This window comes from Perognathus longimembris, chromosome 27 (genome assembly GCF_023159225.1).
Source record: "Perognathus longimembris pacificus isolate PPM17 chromosome 27, ASM2315922v1, whole genome shotgun sequence".
NCBI lineage: Eukaryota > Metazoa > Chordata > Mammalia > Rodentia > Heteromyidae > Perognathus > Perognathus longimembris.
Window position 1 is genome coordinate 1863586 of NC_063187.1, and position 20896 is coordinate 1884481.

The window sequence follows — 20896 nt, forward strand, 5'->3', positions numbered from 1 at the left end:
CATCCTATGAAAATATGTTCACAAATTCATATTCATGTTATTATTTTGGAGTAATTGAGAACATAGAGAATGATTTTTTTTTGTTTTTTTTTTCAGGAGGCACAAGGTTTGACATTAATTTTTTTTTTACCAAATACTATATTTAACTCACATAAAGGAAAATATACTTTCATCTTTTGAAGCAGGAAAAGAAGATATCTCTAGGCTGATTCATTTTCAGACAACTCTAGATATTGAAAAGCACAGAGCATAAGGTTTTTATGTTGATTTGATGTACAGCCAAAATAGAGATATAAAACAATAATGCTTTCCTTTGTCCCAGTTTGGGAAATATGATGTGTGAACAGCAATTTTCTGAATTCAAGGGCTTCAAATATTCAAAAATCTTAGGGTACCTAATAGCCAAAAGTCATATAGACTTACAAGAATGATTTACAAATTTGGTTAATTTGGGGGAGGGGATACTAGATATAGTTTATGAAGAGTCTAACTGCTAATCAGCCAGTAGTTCAAGTTTATGTCACAAAAATCAGTTTTGTGCTAGAAATACTTAAAAAAATAAACACCTCAAACTATGCTCTAGTGGTTCGTGCCTGCAATCCTAGCTGCTCTGGAGACTGAGATCTGAGGATCATGGTTCAAAGCCAGCCTGGCAGGAAAATCCCTGAGACTTTTATCTTCAATGAACCACCAGAAAAACAGAAGTAGAACTGTGGCTCAAAGTGGTAGAACACTAACTAGTCTTGAGCAAAAGAGTGCAGGGACAACTGGGTTCTAGTCCCATGACCAACAAAACAAACAACTCATTTCTAATAAATCAGAAGTTCTCTTTTGAAAGCTCTATTAAAAATGGCCTACATATTTTGTTAGACTTAGCATAATACAAATATGCAAGACTTATACAAGAACTCAAAATAAAACTTAAGTACAGGTTTTAACGTCCTTTATTTTTGCTCAGTTGTTCATAAAAAGATGAGTTGTAAGTGTGGTCATTCTAAATAAGGGCAAAATGTATCACTGTATTTCCAACACTTAGCAATGATACTGGCTTATTTTTAAATCTTAGAGAGGTATAAAAGAATTGTATTTAATAAAATTAGTTGCAATGTCCTCAAAAGGAAAGAAGAGTGAAGAACTACATCTGATATCTTTGTTTTCTACAACAATCAATATGATCAGAAACTGAAGTTGCTTGATAAAAATAGCTATAAATGGTCTCTATTTCTACTATTATTATTATTATTATCAATTGAATAATGATCCTCACTTATATGAATACTTAGTGGTTGAGGTTCTATTACCCAACTGGCTACAATAAAGTAATATTGATAGAATAATTATCATCACATTTCCTTGTTAACATAGAAATCTAGGCTATATTGAGGACACTTAAAGGGTGACAGCACATTTTTAATACTTTGGGTCAAAGTATCTAGCAAGTTTGGTTTCCTAACACTATCTTTTCAAAAGCAATTTCCAGAAAGAAAACACAGATGGCTTCTTTTTCCCCCAGAAAGAAACATGTATAACTTTAAAAGACAATCTGTTATACGGCATTAGTTATTAGCGCTCCTTAGAGAAAGACTCAAGAAGAAAGATTTGAAACAAGAAATAATATGAACGAGGCCAAAAGCAAACTGAAGAAGAATTTTCAGAAGAAAAGGTCATTGATTTAATTTCCTTGATAGCCAATATCTATATTAGTAGAGGGAGAGAGAGCAAAGACAGATTTAAATATTATTGAAAATTTACAACCTAGGTGATTAAAAATCTCTCTTATGGATGGAGGACATGCCCTAAAATTATGAGTATTGATGTCTTGTATCTCAAGAGAAAAATGGAATCTCAAGTTACTCTAAATGCTTCTCTTTGAAAGCCTCTAAATGAAATACGCAATAGATAAATAAGAAAGAACATAAGATAGACATTGACCTTCAAGTTGCAGTTGCCCTGAAAACAGAAACAACTCACTCTAAATGACAGAAAAATTCCTGAATCTTAAACTGTATTTTTTTTCCCACATCCCAGGGCTTGAACTCAGAGCCTCAGTGCTGTCCTTGAGCTCGTTGTGTTCAAAGCTAGCGCTCCACCACTTGATCCACAGTGCCATGTCTGCCTTTTGCTGAACAGTTTATTGAAGATAAAAGTCTCAAGGACTTTCCTGCCCAGGCTGGCTTTGAACCATAATCCTTAGATCTTAGCCTCCTGAATGGCCAGGATTATATGAGCCACAGGCACCTGGTTCATTTATTTTTAACATCTTGTTAGGAATTAATGTTCACAAAAATAGTACATATTTTCTGAAGACAAAATCTCATTGTATTTCTGAACCATTTAGGCTTTTCTGGGTATTCCAGAGTTTTCAGGCTACTGAGTATAGAGTGATTGTTAATCTGTTTTGTCTAATGATAGATATTTCAACTTAGATCAAATAAGAAGCCGTTTCTTCCCGGCTTGTTGTTTCTTTACACAACTCAGAGACTCAAAGAAGATAATTACAAACAATGCCTGGAGAATGGTTCAGTTAATGTTAATTTATACAACAAACTAATTACTACCAAATGGTAAAAATCGCATGTGGAAGTCCGGGTCTCCTACGCACACAACGAAACCAGCAGCCATCTGTCTCGGCTTGGGGGAGCTCAGGGACACCCAGAAAAGGAAGAGAACAGATGCATTGTTCACCCACCTCCACAAAAATCACAGGACCTGATAACCACACAGCTCCCTGCGAGGCATTTGCAGGAAATGCAAAAAGTAAATAGGATGCAAGAAGGTGTTTCAGAGGTGTGTTGATAAAAAAACAAACCCACAAAACCCCACATCTTTCTTTTAAAACTGTCATGTGACAAGTAGAGATCTATCTTCAGTCAATAAAGAGGACATTTCTTTGTTGTTGTTGTTTTACACAAAAACTAGAGTGTTAAATCATTGTCCTTCATCTAAATATCCTTTTCTTTTCTTTTTTTGTTTTTGTGCCAGTCCTGGGGCTTGAACTCAGGGCCTGAGCACTGTCCCTGGCTTCTTTTTGCTCAAGGCTAGCACTCTGCCACTTGAGCCACAGCGCCACTTCTGGCTTTTTCTATATATGTGGTGCTGAGGAATTGAACCCAGAGCTTTGTGAATGCTAGGCAAACACTTTACCCCTAACCCACCTTCCCAGCCCCTGAATATCCTTTTGCTACCTAAGAAAGTATTCTTGGATCTTCTGAAGGAAGTTAATTAGGTCTGTGTTCAGTGAGGTGGACGCTTAGGTTTTAAGCCACTCATGAAACACTCTCTTTGCCTTCAGGGAGCCTTTACTCTTTAGGGAGGTCGCTGGAGATTTACTAGCTAATTTTTTTGTTAAGGAAATACCATCTTACATTTCAACAAATGCAGCAAAAGAATGGCACTAGGTTTTTCTATAAAGCCACATGGTCTGCCTGGTGTGGATAGCTCACTCTTGCCTGAAATCTGCTACCCAGAAGGCTGAGATCTAAGGACTCAAAGATCTGAGGTTCAAAGCCACTCAAGGCAGAAAAGTCTGCAAGACTGTCAATTCCTATTAACCACCAAAGAACCAGAAATGGAGCTGTGTTTAAAGTAGTATAGTACTAGTCTTGAGGGAAAAAGCCAAAGCAGAACACCCTGGCCCTGAGTTCAAGCCCCAGTACTGAAATAAAACAACCACAACAAAATCACAAGGTTGCTCTTGACATGTAAGCAATGGATTTTCAAATGGACAACAATTTAACTGGCAATGGAAAATTAGTAAAATTTTGTTTCCTATTTTTATAAATTAAAAGTATATTCATTTACAGATGTGTTTCAGCATTTAAAACTCTGACTAGAGACACTGGTGCTTGATAAATATTTTTTTGAGTAAAACATAGAAGAGGCTAGAAATAATAGCAAAATGAACTTTTCTCTTTACATATCCCTGAGATTAAAATATTTTACGAACAAAATGTTCTTATTTCATGGAAGCTGGAACATGGAACTCTTAAAATTGTTATTAACATGGTTCCTGGTAGCCAGCCGGATTCAATAAGAGATTAGTCATGGAACTTGAGACAGTGGACCTACTTCAGAGTTCTGGATCTTTAAAAGGAGAAATTCCTCCCCAAGCTTTAGGTCCTCAAACACAAAAGTAAGGGGACTGAAGTGCAAGCTACTTAAGTTTCTGCTTGAGGTTACTTCCTAAAAGTTGACACCACTTGAAAAAAAAATTCTTTTCTGAAGGTTTTACCAGATAAGCTTTTTGAATTTTTTCTTTCTTTGGCAGGTTCTAAATTATTGGAAATATTTTACTCACTATTCCTAACTATCTTTTAAGGTATAATTTCTGGTGCAAGTGGAAGAGATACTTTTGAAGGAAATCACAATAAGTGAACATACAAAAGCTTGTTAGGTCTTTAGCAAACACTCAGAAACACTTCTCTAAGTATCAATTGTGTATTTTAATGCTTCCTTTTTTTATATAACAAAAGGTTGACAAACACATAATGTTCCACTTACAAATTACTACATAAATGATGTTTACATTTCAACGTTTCCCTTCGGCAAGATATTTATAGGTATCTATGACAATCAAATTTATTCAAAAATAGTTACATGCAAACAAGAATATTTTAACATAAATGCATAGTGCACTAAACTATTTGATTGCCTGTCTAAATAAGATAGAAATAGCAACCAATTACAAGAAAAAAGTGTAGTCATCATTATTACTGTAATATTTTCATTTAAGAAAACTTAATGGGGTTCCCAAGATTACAAAGAGCATTTCATTTCTTGAAAGACTCAAAGACTTTCTTTAGAGTTGTAAGAACCACATAATTATTATAATCTATAAAAATAATGTATCCAGGTCTGTTACGGGCATTATGCTTCATTTAGGTTATATTATCTCTTGGGTGGATGGAGCATGTATGAAAGTGGATAGTATTCTAGGAAAAATGAACAATAAAAGCATCTGAGTTTCAATACTTGCAAAAATCTATTGCTTAAAGCAAGGTGAATAAATTATAAACCACAAATCTTAGAACACAAGATTTTAATCTTCTTTCCCAATGTATTAGTATAGAGATTTATAGTCCAAAATGAACAACAAACTTTCTACAATTTGAATCACTGTAAAACATCTTGTCAAAAGCAATAATAAACCTGAAGCATAGTTGATCTATTTAAGAGTTCATTATTCATTCCTTCTTTTGTCCATATTTCCTACTAAAGAGCTTTCAGGGCTTTCTTATTCCCTTTTTTTTCTTTTTGCATACTGGCTTAATCAAATATCGATGTCACATCTCCAGAATTTTATATCTGGAAAGAAATATAAGACCCATTAAATGCAATTAGTTTATTTTGAAATAAAGGAAAAGGCACTTGTTCAAGATAATATCTGAGCAAATGCTAGCACCCAGGTCTTCATAATTAAGTATTTTCTCTATTAAACTTCCACTAGGACCATAGCCAAGAGCCTTTAAGGGGATGGCTTGGTCCAGGTCAGAAATAGCTTACTCAACCATTCAATTAACTCATTCAATTAGAAGTCACCATGCTAGGAACTCTGGGTAATGGGGTGAATGTACCTCCATTCCCACTCTTTAGGACAGGGGTCAGAAGGTCTAGTCTGTAAAGAGCCTAATAGAAAATAGCTTAGGATTTTCAGACTATACTACCCAATATGACCATGGCAGCACTCCATCTCATTAATATGCAAAGAGGTGGGTCTGGCTGGGTTCCAGTAAAACTTCATATACAGATATTAAATTTCATGTAATATTTATATGTCACAAAATACTTGTGAAAAGTTTTCATAACAATTCCAGAATGGAAAAACAAAGAACCCTATTCTTGTTCAAGCCATAAAAATCCAGGCAGAGGTAGCCATGGCTTCTGAGCCTCTGAACCCTACTTGCTGGCCACTACTCTAAGAGATCAAAGTCAAATGGAGGGGCCAGGTACCAGTGCTCAAGCCTATAATCTCATCTATTCAGGAGACTGAGATCTGATGATCTGGGCTCAGAACCAGACAAGGCAGCCGCATCCAAGAGACTCTTATCTCCAATTAACTAGCAAAAAGATGGATGTTAAACTGGGTGCTGGTGGCTCACGTCTGTAATCCTAGCTACTCAGGAGACTGAGATCTAAGGATTGTGATTTGAAGCCAGCCGGGGCAGGAATGTTCTTGAGTCTCTTATCTCCAGTGAATCACCAGAAAACTGGAAGTGGAGCTGTGGCTCCAAGTGTCAAAACACCAGCCTTGAGCTAAAGAGCTCAGGGACAGTGCCCAGGTCCTGAGGTCAAGTCCCATGGCTGACAAAAATATATATTAAAGCATGGCTCACATGGTAGAGTAAGCAGCCTTGAACAAAACAGCAAAGAGTATGGGAAGCCTTGAGTTCAAGCCCTAGCACTGGTACACATGTACACACTTATATACACACATACACACACACACATTCACAAATCGAATGGAGGAGAAACATGGAGGTAAGATCTCTTAAGAAAACAGTATCAGTAGTTTAAAGCTAGCAAATCATTCCTGCTAGGAATGAAATCTGAACTAAGTTTCAAGGGTGAATGGACACTGGCAAGATGAAAATAAAGAATCAGGGGAAAGCTTTGTAAATAGACATTATAACATAAGCAAAGAAAAATATTAAAACAACAGTCCTAAAGAACCAGACAGGAAATTGTAGGAATGAGACCTGGGGCAGGAGCGTTAGGTGGTCAGTTCATGAGGCCACAGAACTACATCCTGTGTCAGCTGAGATTGTTTCCTCTCTTGAGAAAAACATTCAATTGTCCCACTCTCTGATCTCCAACCTACTTCTCCTTTGTCTATTCAACATGGGCAGAAGACTTTTGAAAAATACACGATATGAATTTTATTAGCAGCCAGCACAATTGAGCATGTGCAAACATATGTCCTCTATTTCACTGCTACCTCATTGTGTGTGTTTCAGAATCAAAGAAGATGGGGTTACAATTGAGATTGAAAGGAAGGGAAGGCAGAGACTGTAAGCATCTGCCATGTACGTATGTATGTATAGACCCCATAATGTGGGGTGGTGGATGGAACTGGGAATCGATGGGAAGCAAAATGTAAGGAGCCACATTGACTAAGATGGGTTGGGCTCCAAAAATTGCTGTGTTGAATGAAAACCCCTCTGTACAACTACATAAAAATAATTTCTAAATACTTTAATGTTTGTTTTTTTTTTTAAACACACATACCATGGCACAGCAAATAACTTTCTTGTGAGGTTTGGCTAGCTAATATTTTGATGACAGGTCATCAAAATTCCAATAGTACTAAAAATAAGGTTCAGAGATAATATGTCCAGCATGTGTAGTGATTAAAGGCTGTAGGAGGGAACAGGAAATCGCCCATGATATGACTAGCCTTATTAGCTAAACACCTGAGAGAACGAAATTACAATTGCTTTTATTGCTGTCAATTTTCCTCAGACAGCTATGAAGAAGCAAATATTAAAAAATATCTTCATACATGTATATGTGTGTGTGTGTGTGTGTGTGTGTGTGTGTGTGTGTGTCCAGGGAAGACAGGATGAGAAGTATCAGCACAGGCGAAGAAATGTCTTAGGAATTTCGACCTAGTAAGTCTTGTCACCATTTTACATAAATTATTGAAGGGAATTGATACAACACACTCATGACAACCATAAGAAAAGATTGTGAAATGTCAACATTAATTCACTTATGTATTCACTTAGTTTGTGGGCATGTGCTGATCCTTGGGCTTGAACTCAGGGCTTGGGTGCTATCCCTGAGCTTTTCTTTTTCCTTTGTGTTCAGGGCTAGTGCTCTATCACTAGAGCCTCACTGCTAGCTTTCTCGGTAGCTCATTGGAGATAAGAGTCTCACAGACCTTTTCCTGCTCAGGCTGGCTTTGAACCATGATCCTCCTATCTCAGCCTCCTGAGTAACTAGGATTACAGGCATGCAGCACTGGCACCTGGCTACTTTTCTAAGGTAAGTAATTACGTGAAGTGTCAGGCTTGCTGTAGGGAAGATCCTGGGGTCACCATTCTCACTACTCCTTTTCTTCATGATGTCCATTTTCCTCTGAAAGATGCTAGGAATCTCAAGACAGAAGGTGTGTGTTTAATTTCTGCCTTCTCGTTAATCTAGAACACCCCAAGCATACAAAATAGGACCACAGTAGATGTTTGCTATTAAAATGAAAGACCCAGTAGCAAAACAAAGAGAAGAAAGACAAACAGTAGCAGTTAAAGAAGGCACCACTTCTATTTTGGGCATTCAAAGGGACTGCACACAGGATGTAAAGAGAAATCAAAGGCAGTGAAAAGTGAAAGCAAACAGTGACCGTGGGTGGGACTTCCGGTTTTGAATTGAGACCTTGATCTGAGAACTTTCTTTGGTCAAAAGTTGTTAGAGGCAAAAAAAAAATTTTAGTTTAGAGATAAAAGGGAAGATAAAAGTTTTGAAAAATCTAACTTTCTCTTTTTATTTATTTATGTGTATTTGTGTATGCATGTGTTTGTGTATGTGTGTGTGTGTGTGATTGTGTGTATATATTATTTCATTTAGGGGAAATTTGGAGATCTAGGTAGACAACATCTCTTCCTAGGTATGTAAGTACAAATACATACATAAAATATGTAAAGAATACATAAAGAAAGTAATTGTTTAATTGTAAATTGTCCAAAAAAACCAAATAAACAATACTTCAGGACATTGTATAATCACTGGAATTTATGTCCTTTCAAAAGGCATAAAGTATGACTCTGAATCAGGTCATAGATTTTCTTGTGTGTGTACATCATGGGGCTTGAACCCAGAGCCTGTGCACTGAGCTCTTTTGCTCAAGTGTTCTACCACGTTGAGCCACAGCTCCACTTCCGGTTTTCTGGTGATTCATTGGAGATAAAGAGTCTCCCAGACTTTCCTGTCCTGGCTGGCTTTGAACCAAGAGATCGTCAGATTTTAGCCTACTAAGTAGCTGGGTTTATAGGCGTGAGCCACTGGAGCCTGACAGGTAATCGATTTTAAAACTGGGAAATAATTTTTTTTCACTGAAACATCTTTAGTGTACATAACAAAAGGGAAAAACTCTGGAAAGGTAAAATAAGACTGGAAGAATAACTATCCAGTTGTATTTTAATAGTATTCTCTATTAATCTCTCACTACAAGTCCTTAAGAGGAAAAGATGTGTGATGTGATTGCAATTTTCATTGATGTTCATATCTATCATCTCATTCCTGATGAAGTCCCTAAGGTAGGGAAAAAAGAGTAAGTAAAACCATCCTTTGAGGGGGCACTGGTACTGAGGAGGCTGAGATCAGAGGACCACAGTTCGAAGCCAGACCAGGCAGGAAAGTTGGTGGGATTCTTATCTCCAATGAGTCTTCAGAGAAACCAAAGTGGAGGTTTGGCTCGAAGTGGTAGAATGCTAGTCTTTAGCACAAGAGCTAGGGACAGCGCCCAGGCCCTGAGTTCAAGCCCCACAATGGAAAAATAAAATACAAAGGCACCATGTGAGTGTCCAATCACAATACAGAGTGGGAGCAGAACCAGTTAAATGTGTTTGGGCACTGCGCTGAAATCTGGGTAGCTAGGAGAGTAAGTATGAGAGCTGAGCTCTCCTGCTATATTTTCTCACTCCCAACACAATAACCTTGGTGCTGTGCTTTTCTGCACAGAGATGTAATATACTGTTACTGATGAAAATCCCTGAAGTGTTAAACCCCTGATGAATGAAGCAACAAAGTACAAGAGTAGGAACCCACCAGGTAGACAAGCAGAGAAAAAAAGGAAAACGCCAAAGAAAAGAGTGTGTTTGTTCATTTCTGTGCCTTCTTGCTCCAAAGTATTGTTTGGTTTGTTTTGTTTTGGTCAGTCCTGAGACTTGAATTCAGGGCATAGGCGTTGTCCCTGAGCTCTTTGTGATAAATACTAGCGCTCTACCACTTTGAGCCACAGCTCCACTTCCAGGTTTCTGGTGGTTCATTGGAGATGAGTCTCACCGACTTTCCTGCCTAGACTGGCTTTGAACCTTGATCCTCAGATCTCAGCCTCCTGAGACACTAACAGGTATGAGCACCAGTTACCTGGTGCTCCCAAGTTTTCTACACGACTAAAGTCATGATGCAGTGTGGGAAATTCTCAGGTAAATTCCCCAGAAAATGAAAGTGCAAGCAAGGGAGATTAATTCATCTGAAACAGAGAATCAGTTCATATCTGTTAACACAGAAATATGAGCATTGGAGAACTGTGTCACTCTAGGAAGAGAGGAGCTCAATGACAATGAGTGATGAATCTATATATCTATGGATCTGTATATTTATGAATCTATATCTGTCCAACTTTGAATCTCCTCAGCAATTACACCACACAGTGAGCTCCACAGTAATGCTATATTACTGCGTGTGTGGTGGAGAGAAGTTAAATATGAATTAAGTCAAGGTTCAACATTTTAGTGAAGCTTACAGAAACCTGAGAACAGATGTATGTTTCTTAGAAAGAGGGAAAATGGCTAATTTGAATAATACTTTCTACTTCTACCTGAAAAGTTTGCATAGGAAAGTTATGCTGAAAGTTATGGTCTTTCAACTATTTGAAGGAAACTCCAAGAAAACGTCTGTCACATTTCATAATCACCCACATTTGTCTTATTAATAGCAATAGCAATCATCAAAGACAATTTTAACGAAGGGAGGTTGCAAGGGAAGGAAAAATGGCAGACAGAAACCTTTTTCCTAGGAAAGGGAAAAAAAAGCAAAAGATAAAAGTTCAAGAGAAGGCTCTTCAATTTTTTTTGAGAACTGTCAAACAAACTTCTATTGACCAAGAATAGCACACAGAAAACACACCAAACAAAAGAAATGATGAAAGATGTATTTACTCATTCAGGGCCCTTATTTTTCTTTCTATTTCATGTGCACCCACTCAGCACAGTCTGCATTGTGTTAATAAATAACCAGCAGCAACCGGATTGAGCAGAAGGGTTTCCAGGTTGCTGCCAGGTACGGAGACAGTTGCTTGGCACTGCCGACCCAGCTCTCCCCATGTGAACCTCAGACTCACATGAAAGAGACGGGATGGCCTAATGGACCGCTGGGTCCTTCCACACATGGGAAGAAGGGAAGAAAGGGTCACAACCAGTGGCTATTATTGTTTTACACCGATTTCTTTGAGCTTGGGAGGAACAGATCAGTTTGAGAGACCATATTCTGCTAGAGCAAATCCTTTGATCAGAACACTCCCTGTGGAGATTTGGAAAGTAATAATAAATGATAACCCCCAGATAGTTTTACATGTGTGGACTTTGACATTCATTGGGTTATCAATTTGTTAATTCAATGGTTTCATTTAGAGAGAGAGACAGAAGAAAAAAGAAACAGAGGTGCAAAGGGACAGAGGCAGAGAGAGGGAGAGGGAGAGACAGAGAGAGACAGAAAGAGAAAAATAGAGGAAGAGATAGAGACAAAATTCACACCGAAGCTGGGCACTGATAGCTCCCAGCTATAATCCTAGCTACTCAAGAGTCTGCGATCTGAGGATCATGGTTCGAAACCAGCCTGGCAGAAAGGTCTGTGAGACTCTTATCTCCAATGAATCACCGGAAAACCAGAAGTGGCACTGTGGCTCAAAGTGGTAGAGCACCAGCTTTGAGTGAAAGAGCTCAGGGCAGCACCCAAGCCCTGAGTTCAAGCCTCACAGGCAACAACAACTACAACAACAAAATTCACAGCAAACTGAGATATAAATAACTTTTCTATTTCTATTTCCTAAAGCACAAACAACACAACACCAATTAGAGGTTAGTCAATATGCCAGTCTGCCTCATTTATGATGTGAAAGGCACCAAGAGGAAATATTCTAAATCAGCCGGTGACACTTCCAGCCTTTTTCAGTCTACACTTCATAAAAAAAAAAAGTTCCCTTCCAAATGTCCCATGCCACCCTTAGGGGGAAAGGAAAAGTGCCACAGAAAGGAAAAGAAGAGTTTTGGAAGAGATGTGAACTCATCTCTGCGCTGCTCTCTGTCTTTACTGCTATGGAGAGAGCATCAGAAATGGTTTCTTTGCCATATTACCTGTATGACTCCCGCAACGATTCGCTTCAAAGTTCCATAGCATCACAGTTGCCTTTCTAATCCCAGGCAGGGCAGAAAGAGCCCTCATTCTCATTTCCAGCAAGGCCTGCCTACTTCAGCATCCCAAGTTTGTCAGCTCCCCAAAAACATAAAAATTAAAAAGAAACACAAGAGCCCAGAACACAACCTGATCTCCGAAATGGATGAGCATGGACGATGGGCTAATCTTAATCAGCCCACCCCACCCGGGTCCCAGGCTCCTTCTGTTCCTGCCTGGCCTTGCACTCGCTCGTGAGCCTGGCCATATTCCTCCTCCATGTGAAGAGCAGTTCACGCAGGCGCACAGGGACGCCTGCGGGTCTCAGAACTCTGGGAGCAGGTGGCAAAGGCAAGCGCTGAGTGCTCTCGCCACTGACTCCAGTGCCGTCCTCCGTGCCTTTTCCATAAGTAACTCCTATTAACAAGGAAAAAAAATAAAAAGGCCAAGCACCCACTAGAACACCACCAAGCAGGCCTATTTAATTAGGGCAAATGCTTGATAACCACTTCTCCATGTTAAACACACAGCCACACAAGGCCTAGGAGGTCTGATTAATTTTAATATGTTCAGTCCTGACAAGTGCCCGGGGAGGGGGTAACTCGGTGAAAAAAGCAACCAAACAACACACAAGCAAGCACAAACAACATCAACAACTCCTGCAGCCACTCTGAGAAATCGGTTTCAGAAGGGCACCGTGCACGGTGCCCAGGGTTGAGAGTCACTCTTCACGAATGGACTTTTAATGGGGGGAAGCAGAGAGGCCTCAGAAACAGGTGGCCGGCTCTCACTCTTGAATAAATGATTTCCCCAAGCTGCAACACCGAAGCAACAAGAAGGACTGGGGCCTTCTCCTCATGTTTATTTGGAAATATTAATGCCGGGGGTTGGTGGATCTTAAGTGATTCACACACATGGCAACTGAAAGTCTGAGATTGAGAGGCTTAGTGAAGGGCCTAGAAAAAGAGGTAGTCCTATTTATCCAAAGATATCAGAGTCCTTCGAATAAGAGATATTTGGAATGATTGACTTATAGAGGCCTGATCAAAGACAAACTCATGTACGAGCAAGCATCAAATACTCAGGAATTCAATATTCATTTGACTCTCAAACAGCCAAGCAAAGCAAGACTGATTTTTCACAGAAAAATGCAGAAGGGCAAAGGGCATGATCTTAAATGCTGTTGCACATTTTACTGGCTCAACTAAGTATTCATTTCAAAGATAAGTAGAAGTTACCTCAGCCACAAGGTTTTCTTGTATGGAAAACTCTAGATTTCAGCTCGGGGTCCCACTTGTACAAACGAGAGAGCTCACAGCAAACCCTAAGTCTCTAGTGCACAAGCCAGGAGGTCTTTCAAGAAGATCTAAATTTTCTATAACACTTTAAGGAAATCAAGAAAGATCCAGATCAACTGTTGGGAATGGACAGTCCTTGAAAAGAAGATGACAGCAAATGAGTCTCACTTTCAAGCTGAAAAAAAAAAAAGAAAAAAAATGACAAGGCTTCAAACTCAGCTAACTCTGCTGAAGTTAAAAACACTTCTTACAGAGAGATGATCTACATCATCGGGGAGGCGTTCTTCTTGTCCTGACCTTTGAAAAAGAAAACTCTTTTCTTTATCATCTCTTTTTTTTTTCCTGAGTGTCGATTTCCTTACAGGGATGGCTTTGAAATAATAGTGCCTGGAGGTGAAGCTGTGGCTGTCTCAAGAAGGACAGAGCGATTTTTCCAGTGACAGACCTCACAGAACCGGGAGCCACAATACATCAGGAGAAACCCCTATCAACAGCAAGAGTGTGGAGGACAAAACTTAAAAGAGCTCGAATGAAAAGTACCCTTGTTTGCCCTTCAGTGGGAACAGCTTACAAAGCCTCTTCAACGTTGTACTTTGTCAAAACGACCATGAGCAACTAAACAAAAGCCAACTCAAACCTCTGCCAATTAAAGGATTTTCAGGCTTTCTCCCTGCTCCGTTCACTTTTTGTTTTTTCCTACCTTATCGAATATGATGTTGTTGTTTTGTTTTTTTTTTGTCTTGTTTTGTTTTGAAAGAAGAGTGAATTTCGAAGTATCATCTTCATCACCCAATTAATAGAATGCTTGGGGATTTTGTTGTTGTTGTTGTTGTGAAAGGAAGGGTTTTGAAAGCCTGTTTCTTAATTTCCCCATAAAAACAGCAATGGGAGAGCTGATGAAGAATGTAAGGAGTAATTCTGCATTTCTATGTTTACCTGTCTAGTAAGCAAACAGGTTCAGTTTAATTTCCAAAGGGCCACTTCACAATAGATAGTAAATAAGGGTAAGCCTTGTGATTTAAAATGTACACTCAAATATTCTACCTGCAATGACCAGGAGCAGTGTTCACAAAGCCAACTATGTACCAAGAGTCTGTGATTTCCCTCAATAATTACACTCACTGCTCCAGCACACCACAGATTAAATTGTACAGCTTATAATTCCTACTTGCACAACTCTACAATACACTTTAAGTGGGAGGTTTATATTCTATTGTAGGTGTCAATGTATTTTCAACAAAAACAGAAAGGCCACTGACAATTTCCGCCCCCCTGGGGAACAAAGCATTAAGTACCATAGCAGAGGGAATGGTGTTTGTAAGAGGCAAATGTCAACATGGCTTTTTGCTGGGGTCCCTCCTAATCTTAATTACAGGGGAGGCTACACTTTAGGAGGATTGCATTTTGAGGCCAGCCCAGGCAGAAAAGTTTGGGAGGCCCTCAAGCCATAGGTGAGTGCACAAGTGTGGGCCTGCAATCCTAAACCATGTGACAGGTTGACACGGCGGGGGGGGGGGGGGTGTTTGCAGTTTTAGGCCAGCCAGGCAGAAAAGAGTACGTGACTCCATCTGAAAAGAGGGAGGCTGGGTGTGAGGCATATGCCAGCAAAGACAGGATGCCGAAGCTGGGCAGAATATGGTCCAGGCAGGTGCTTGAACAGCAAGTGAAATCCCGTCTCAACACTAATCAGTGAAAACATGGGACTGGAGGCATGGCTCAGCAGTAGAGCACCTGCCTAGCAAGACGAGGCTCTGAAGACACACTATACAATAATGTGCCCAAAGATATATATATATATATATATATATATATATGTACATATATTTTTTAACTTATTTATTTGCCAGTCTTGGGCCTTGAACTCAGGGCCTGAGCACTGTCCCTGGCTTCTTCTTGCTCAAGGCTAGCACTCTACCACTTGAGCCACAGTGCCACCTCTGGCCTTTTCTATATATATGGTGCTGAGGACTTGAACCCAGGGCTTCATGTATACGAGGCAAGCACTCTTGCCACTAGGCCATATTCCCAGCCCTCAAAGATATATTATGCCATCGTAACCATAAAAATATTCAAGTTTTAAAAGATCACTCATGAAATATATATATATACAACAATATATGTATACTATACATAGTATATATGTATATAAATATGTATATATCTAAGGCATATATGTATACAAACTTATGTATATATACATGCTTATATACATATGTACATATAAAATTATAGGTATATGGTATGTATATATGCATCATACATGTATATTATATGTACATATATATGAGTAAACAGATTTTTTCCACTCCTCCCAGTCATACAAGTGGAGTGAGCTGAACACATTTTGAGATGTACTACTAAGCCAATTGTTGGGGAGAAGAGCATACGAGTGCTTAGCTCTGTCTCTCCTTCACCCGCTAATGGTCTATAGATAACTCTTCCTAAGGGTAGAGGCGTGGGGTCTGTCACAAAATCTACCTTTCCAAGCCCATTCTATTATCTTTATTGGCTCACACAATGAAGGAAAACTCTTTTTGTGAAGCCTGTACTAAAAGCAAATGAACTGCTTCATGGAAAGTAACACTGAGTGACTCCGATAATAGGTTGTTGCCTTTAGGGTCTTGGGTCTTGTCATATAAAATGGGGAGCAAAGGATTTTTCTGAAGAAGTTGGGGGGTGTAGATAATCATGCCAGTTATGTAAACAATGATAAAGCTAAGTTCTAAGAGAAACAATGATTTCCTAAGTGAATCCAATCATACACACACACACACACACACACACACACACGCACCACACACACACACAGCACAAGCAATTCTGATGGTATAGGCTTCACAAACCAGGAAAGAGGAACATATTCATATACAGGGGCTAAATTAAACAAACACTGTATGGGGGGGACAGTGTCTAAAAGCGAATTACTCATGTTCACGCATGTGCACAGTGCATGCTCATATACACGCAAACTCATACACACAAAAGGAAAGGCCAAGAAGGGAGACATGAATTACATAAAATGTAGCCAACATCTTCATAAATGAGGAAACTATGGCCCTAACAATATTCAGCACATACATTCTCTTCAAAGTCCAGTCTGCATTCCCAAATGCAAACCATGCACCAGTGGTTCATGCCTGTAATCCTAGCCACTCAGGCTGAGAGCTGAGGATAGTGGTTCAAAGCCAGATTAGGCAGGAAAATCCCTGAGACTCTTATCCCCTATTAGTCCCATAAAAAGCCAGAAGTGGCACTGGGCTCAATGTGGTAGACCACTAGGCTTGAACCCAAGGAGCTCAAGGGCTGTGCTCAAGCCCAGAATTCAAGCCCCAGGACCTTCAAAAGGAATACTGAAAACTGTGTGGTTCCAGGGGACCTGAGAAACAAATATACGTGTATGTGTGAATATGTTCCTACACATATGTATGTGCAAATATGTACATGTATATGTGTATATATATGTTTTACTAAGATGCTCTTTATATCACACACACATACATATTTCTTCTGAGAAGGAAAAAAATTGAAGATGGAAAACTGATAAAATCATATCACAATCATGGCCAATTCTTCACAACTGTCCCTGAGCAAGGATCACAGACGTGAAGGTCCTTGACACTGTGACCTGTGGCAGGCCCCAAACTGAAAACCCAATACTAAATACTCAGTCCAGTTACTCTCTGTACATTAGGGCAGCCTTGGCCAACTGCATGAATTCTATGTAGCACCTCTCCAAAATGGACAAATGCACATATTCCCTCAGTCTTTCACAAATAATTTCTGAAGTCCCAGAAGAAATAGCAATGGCGCTAGCCCCAAGTATTTAAGTATTTTTTTCAATGAACCTTTGGAACTTTTGATGTGTACCTACTTAACCCTAAATGAATGTATTACTGGAGAAACAGACAGATAACCAATTATAAAATGTTGTGCTACAGTGAAGGTGACAATGACAACTGTAGAGAGTTGTATTTGGTAAGGGTGACAATGGCAATTAGAGGGTTGTATTGGGGTGAGGGTTGTGTTAGGTAAGGGTGACTATGACAGCTGTAGAGGGTTGTGTTGGGTAAGGGTGACTATGATAACTGTAGAGGGTTGTGTTGTTGGGTATGGGTGACTATGACAGTTCTTATTTCTTCACCAGGCCAAGTGAAGGCAGGGAATGAAATCTCTGTCCAGCGCTTTCAGCCTTAAGAGAAAATGACTACAACTGCTGAGAGAGAGAAAACCCACAGAAAGGGAAAGGCGGAGAAGACAAAGGTGGAAGAAATGGGTGCTGTGGCCATTTCAGAGGGGAGCTGAATGAGGCAGACACGTAGATTTCAGTTCCTTCATCTGAAAACAAAAAGAAGAGGAAAGGCGGACTAGAGGTCCTGCATGTGGTGATGGTTGACATAGAGGTAGCCAGGCATGCGCAGTCCAAAGTGGAAGATGTGCTAAAGTTTAAATGAAACGTCTCATATCAGTTGCTAGGCACAGGATATACATCCAATAAAGGTGACATTTTTATGTATTTCACCTATGCAATATCTTATCTAGTGTATGCATCCTGCCCTCTTATTGATACAGGAATTCAGTGTTCTGTATTATACATTATATATTGTGGTACTTGATTTCACTGTCATCCTTAACCTGCTGAAGCTAATAAAAACGTTTAAAAAGCAAAAACAACAACAACAAAAAAGAAAACAAAAACACAGGTCTACTAAATGTGATATAACTGAGTTATTTATTTAAGACTATGAATTTATCATAATTTTTAGCACTATTCATTAATAAATGTGATGCTGGACAAATTTTTTTTAAAAGCTTTAGATCCAGATTTTATTGACAGGCAAAAATTCTGAAGAAAGAGGCCAAAACAAATTTCTGATAGAGGAAAAAGATATAAACAAAAATACACCATGATTTTTTTTCTTCTAATATAACTTTGAAAGTATTTTAATTAATCACTTGGAAAAAAAATAGGCTAGCTAGAATAAAGGAGAGCTCTCTTTTCCTCAGCCCATATGCAAATGGAAGTTTCTTTCTAACCATTTCACCTCAGTGGCCTCTTTTTGTGTGACCCCCCCCCCCCAATCTCCTCTAACTTCTGAATTTCTGTGAGCTGGCTGTTGGCAGGGGTAAGGTTGGAAATAATACTGGTCTTTCTATTGAAATCTGCTTTCTCTCCCCTCAATGGGAGGAAACCCAGGCATGAATGTGGTACCCTCATAATGATTTCGCTGGCGCTTAATGAAATTTTCATCACAACCTGCTGTTCATTTTAATGGCCTTTGAAAAACAATGGAAAAATAGCTCGAGGGAAGAAAGGATGTTTCTGTGGCATGTAGTTGTGAGTTTACAATGTATTCCATCCTCTCTCTTCTCTCTCTCTCTCTCTCTCTCTCTCTCTCTCTCTCTCTCTCTCTCTCTCTCTTTCTGTTGGTGTTTTCTCCACAAAACTGTGATAAAGGTTAGTAGCTCTCACCTCCACAAGCTTTGCACTTGCCTGCTTACATTTATTCCTAAGGACTTTTTCTTATCATTTGTTCAGTTCACAGCACACTGTTGGGACACCTGGGTAAACTAAGGTTTCATTTAGGTTCATATAGATCTAGATATAGATAAACATACACACATATATATGTATATATATATATATATACATGTATACACACATATATTGATTTGTGAGAGTTTTAAGGCAACCAAACTGGAAGACTTTTACCCTTCCTAAGACATTCAATTCACACTTTTATCTTTGTGATTTAAAAACATACAAAGTTCCTTCCACATTGTTCTCTATGACTATGATACAACCTTGTCTTCTGTTGTTGTCATCCTTTCTAAGTCAAGATGAGTACCATCATGTGACTCTAATATACAAGGTACTTCTTGACACACGTGTTCATTTTTATTTACTCTGAGCATGGGCCTAGGTATACTTTTTTATTTTTTTAAATACTTTATTAGCCACTTGACACGTGTCTATTTACTTCAGTATATAGAGTATTGCAAGAAAAACAAAAGCAATATATTAAAGAGTTCAGACTTCTTAGCCAACACTTGACTTCTGGGCTTCAGAAAGATGTGGAAACTTTTCCTCAAGAAAGTTTTCTTTCTTTTTCTGCAAACTTGTCTTTCTTGCTTTGATACGAGCTTGTTTCTCAAGTCTTAGTCTGATGAAACGGTCCATACAAGGCATTGCAAAGAATCATTTCCTATTGTATCTTTTATTTAGGTACCAAGGAATAGGCCACTGCTTGAACTTGTGCCAGATGATTCTTCCAAAGATGTCCCTTCTCCAAGCACCAGGTCTAGCTTTTTCATGACCAGTCTGAAGAAGCCTTAAAGTATCTTCTCTTTCCTGGACCTCTTTATCCAATGCATCCATGGACTCAACTACCTTGGACTTGGCATTGGCAATCTCTGCCGCTTGGCCTCCTGCTCTAGAGTTAGAAGCATGTTTCTTTCTTTCAGTAGGACATACCAAAGTTTATGTAAATCTTCATTACTTTTGTTTCTTAATTGTTGACAGGTCTATGCAACTCCAGATTTTACTTTTTGTTCTCCCCAATTCTTTGGGTTGTCAAAAAATTCTTCAAGTCCTCTTGTTGACAATGAGGTATGAAGTAATCTAGGCTAGTGCAAAGAAGTGACATTTACTACACTCTTGAGCAACACACTAAGAGAAAGCCTGCAACCTGTGCCAGCCAGGGCCTTGGAAGTTATTAATGACCTGGACGCCTTCAGGACCGTGGAGAGCCTTCTCCAAAATACACCCAAGACGCCTCCACCATTTTTTCATAAAGCCGACCCTCCTCTCCTAGGTATACTTTTGTGATCAAATATTTATGCATTTTTTTTCTTTGCCAGTCCTGGGACTTGTACTCAGGGCCTGGGCACTGTCCCTGGCTTCTTTTTACTCAAGGCTAGCACTCCATCACTTGAGCCACAGCACCACTTCCAGCTTTTTCTATTTATGTGGTGCTGAGGAATCAAACCTAGGGCTTCATGCATGCCAGGCAAGCACTCTACCACTAAGCCACATTCCCAGCCCTTATGTATTTTTATGGTTCTATAAAATATCCATTTTGAAACTCAGACTTTTTTTTGTCAGTTATGAGGTTTAAACTCAGGGCCTGGGCACTGTCCCTGAGCTCTTTTGCTCAAGGTTAGTGCTCTACAACTTTGAGCCACTGCTCCACTTCTGGTTTTCTAGTGGTTTGCTGGAGTTAGGAGTCTCATGGACTTTCCTGCCCGAGCTGGTTTTGAACCATGATCCACAGGTTTTAGTCTCCTGAGAAATTAATATTACAGCTGTGAGCCACCACTCACTGAATCTCAAACTTGTTTATGTTTGCCTTGCTCAATTTCCATTCAATCCCTCCATAAATACCACTGCTGTATTTTCTCTATGGGTTTATGTACGAGGATTTTTTTTAGATATTAATAATGAAATTATTTAATAATGACTGACTCCTTAGCTGGACATTTAAAGTATTTTT

At 39.1% G+C, this 20896-nt stretch overlaps 1 protein-coding gene and 1 pseudogene across 12 annotated transcripts in view; both read right to left on the reverse strand.

The window, feature by feature from the left end:
• The window catches only part of Sox5 (SRY-box transcription factor 5), an 884924-nt gene that overhangs the window by 254353 nt on the left and 609675 nt on the right, over positions 1-20896 (reverse strand). The gene's annotated exons all lie outside the window — the stretch shown is intronic.
• On the reverse strand, positions 19348-20203 carry LOC125342904 (annotated as a pseudogene).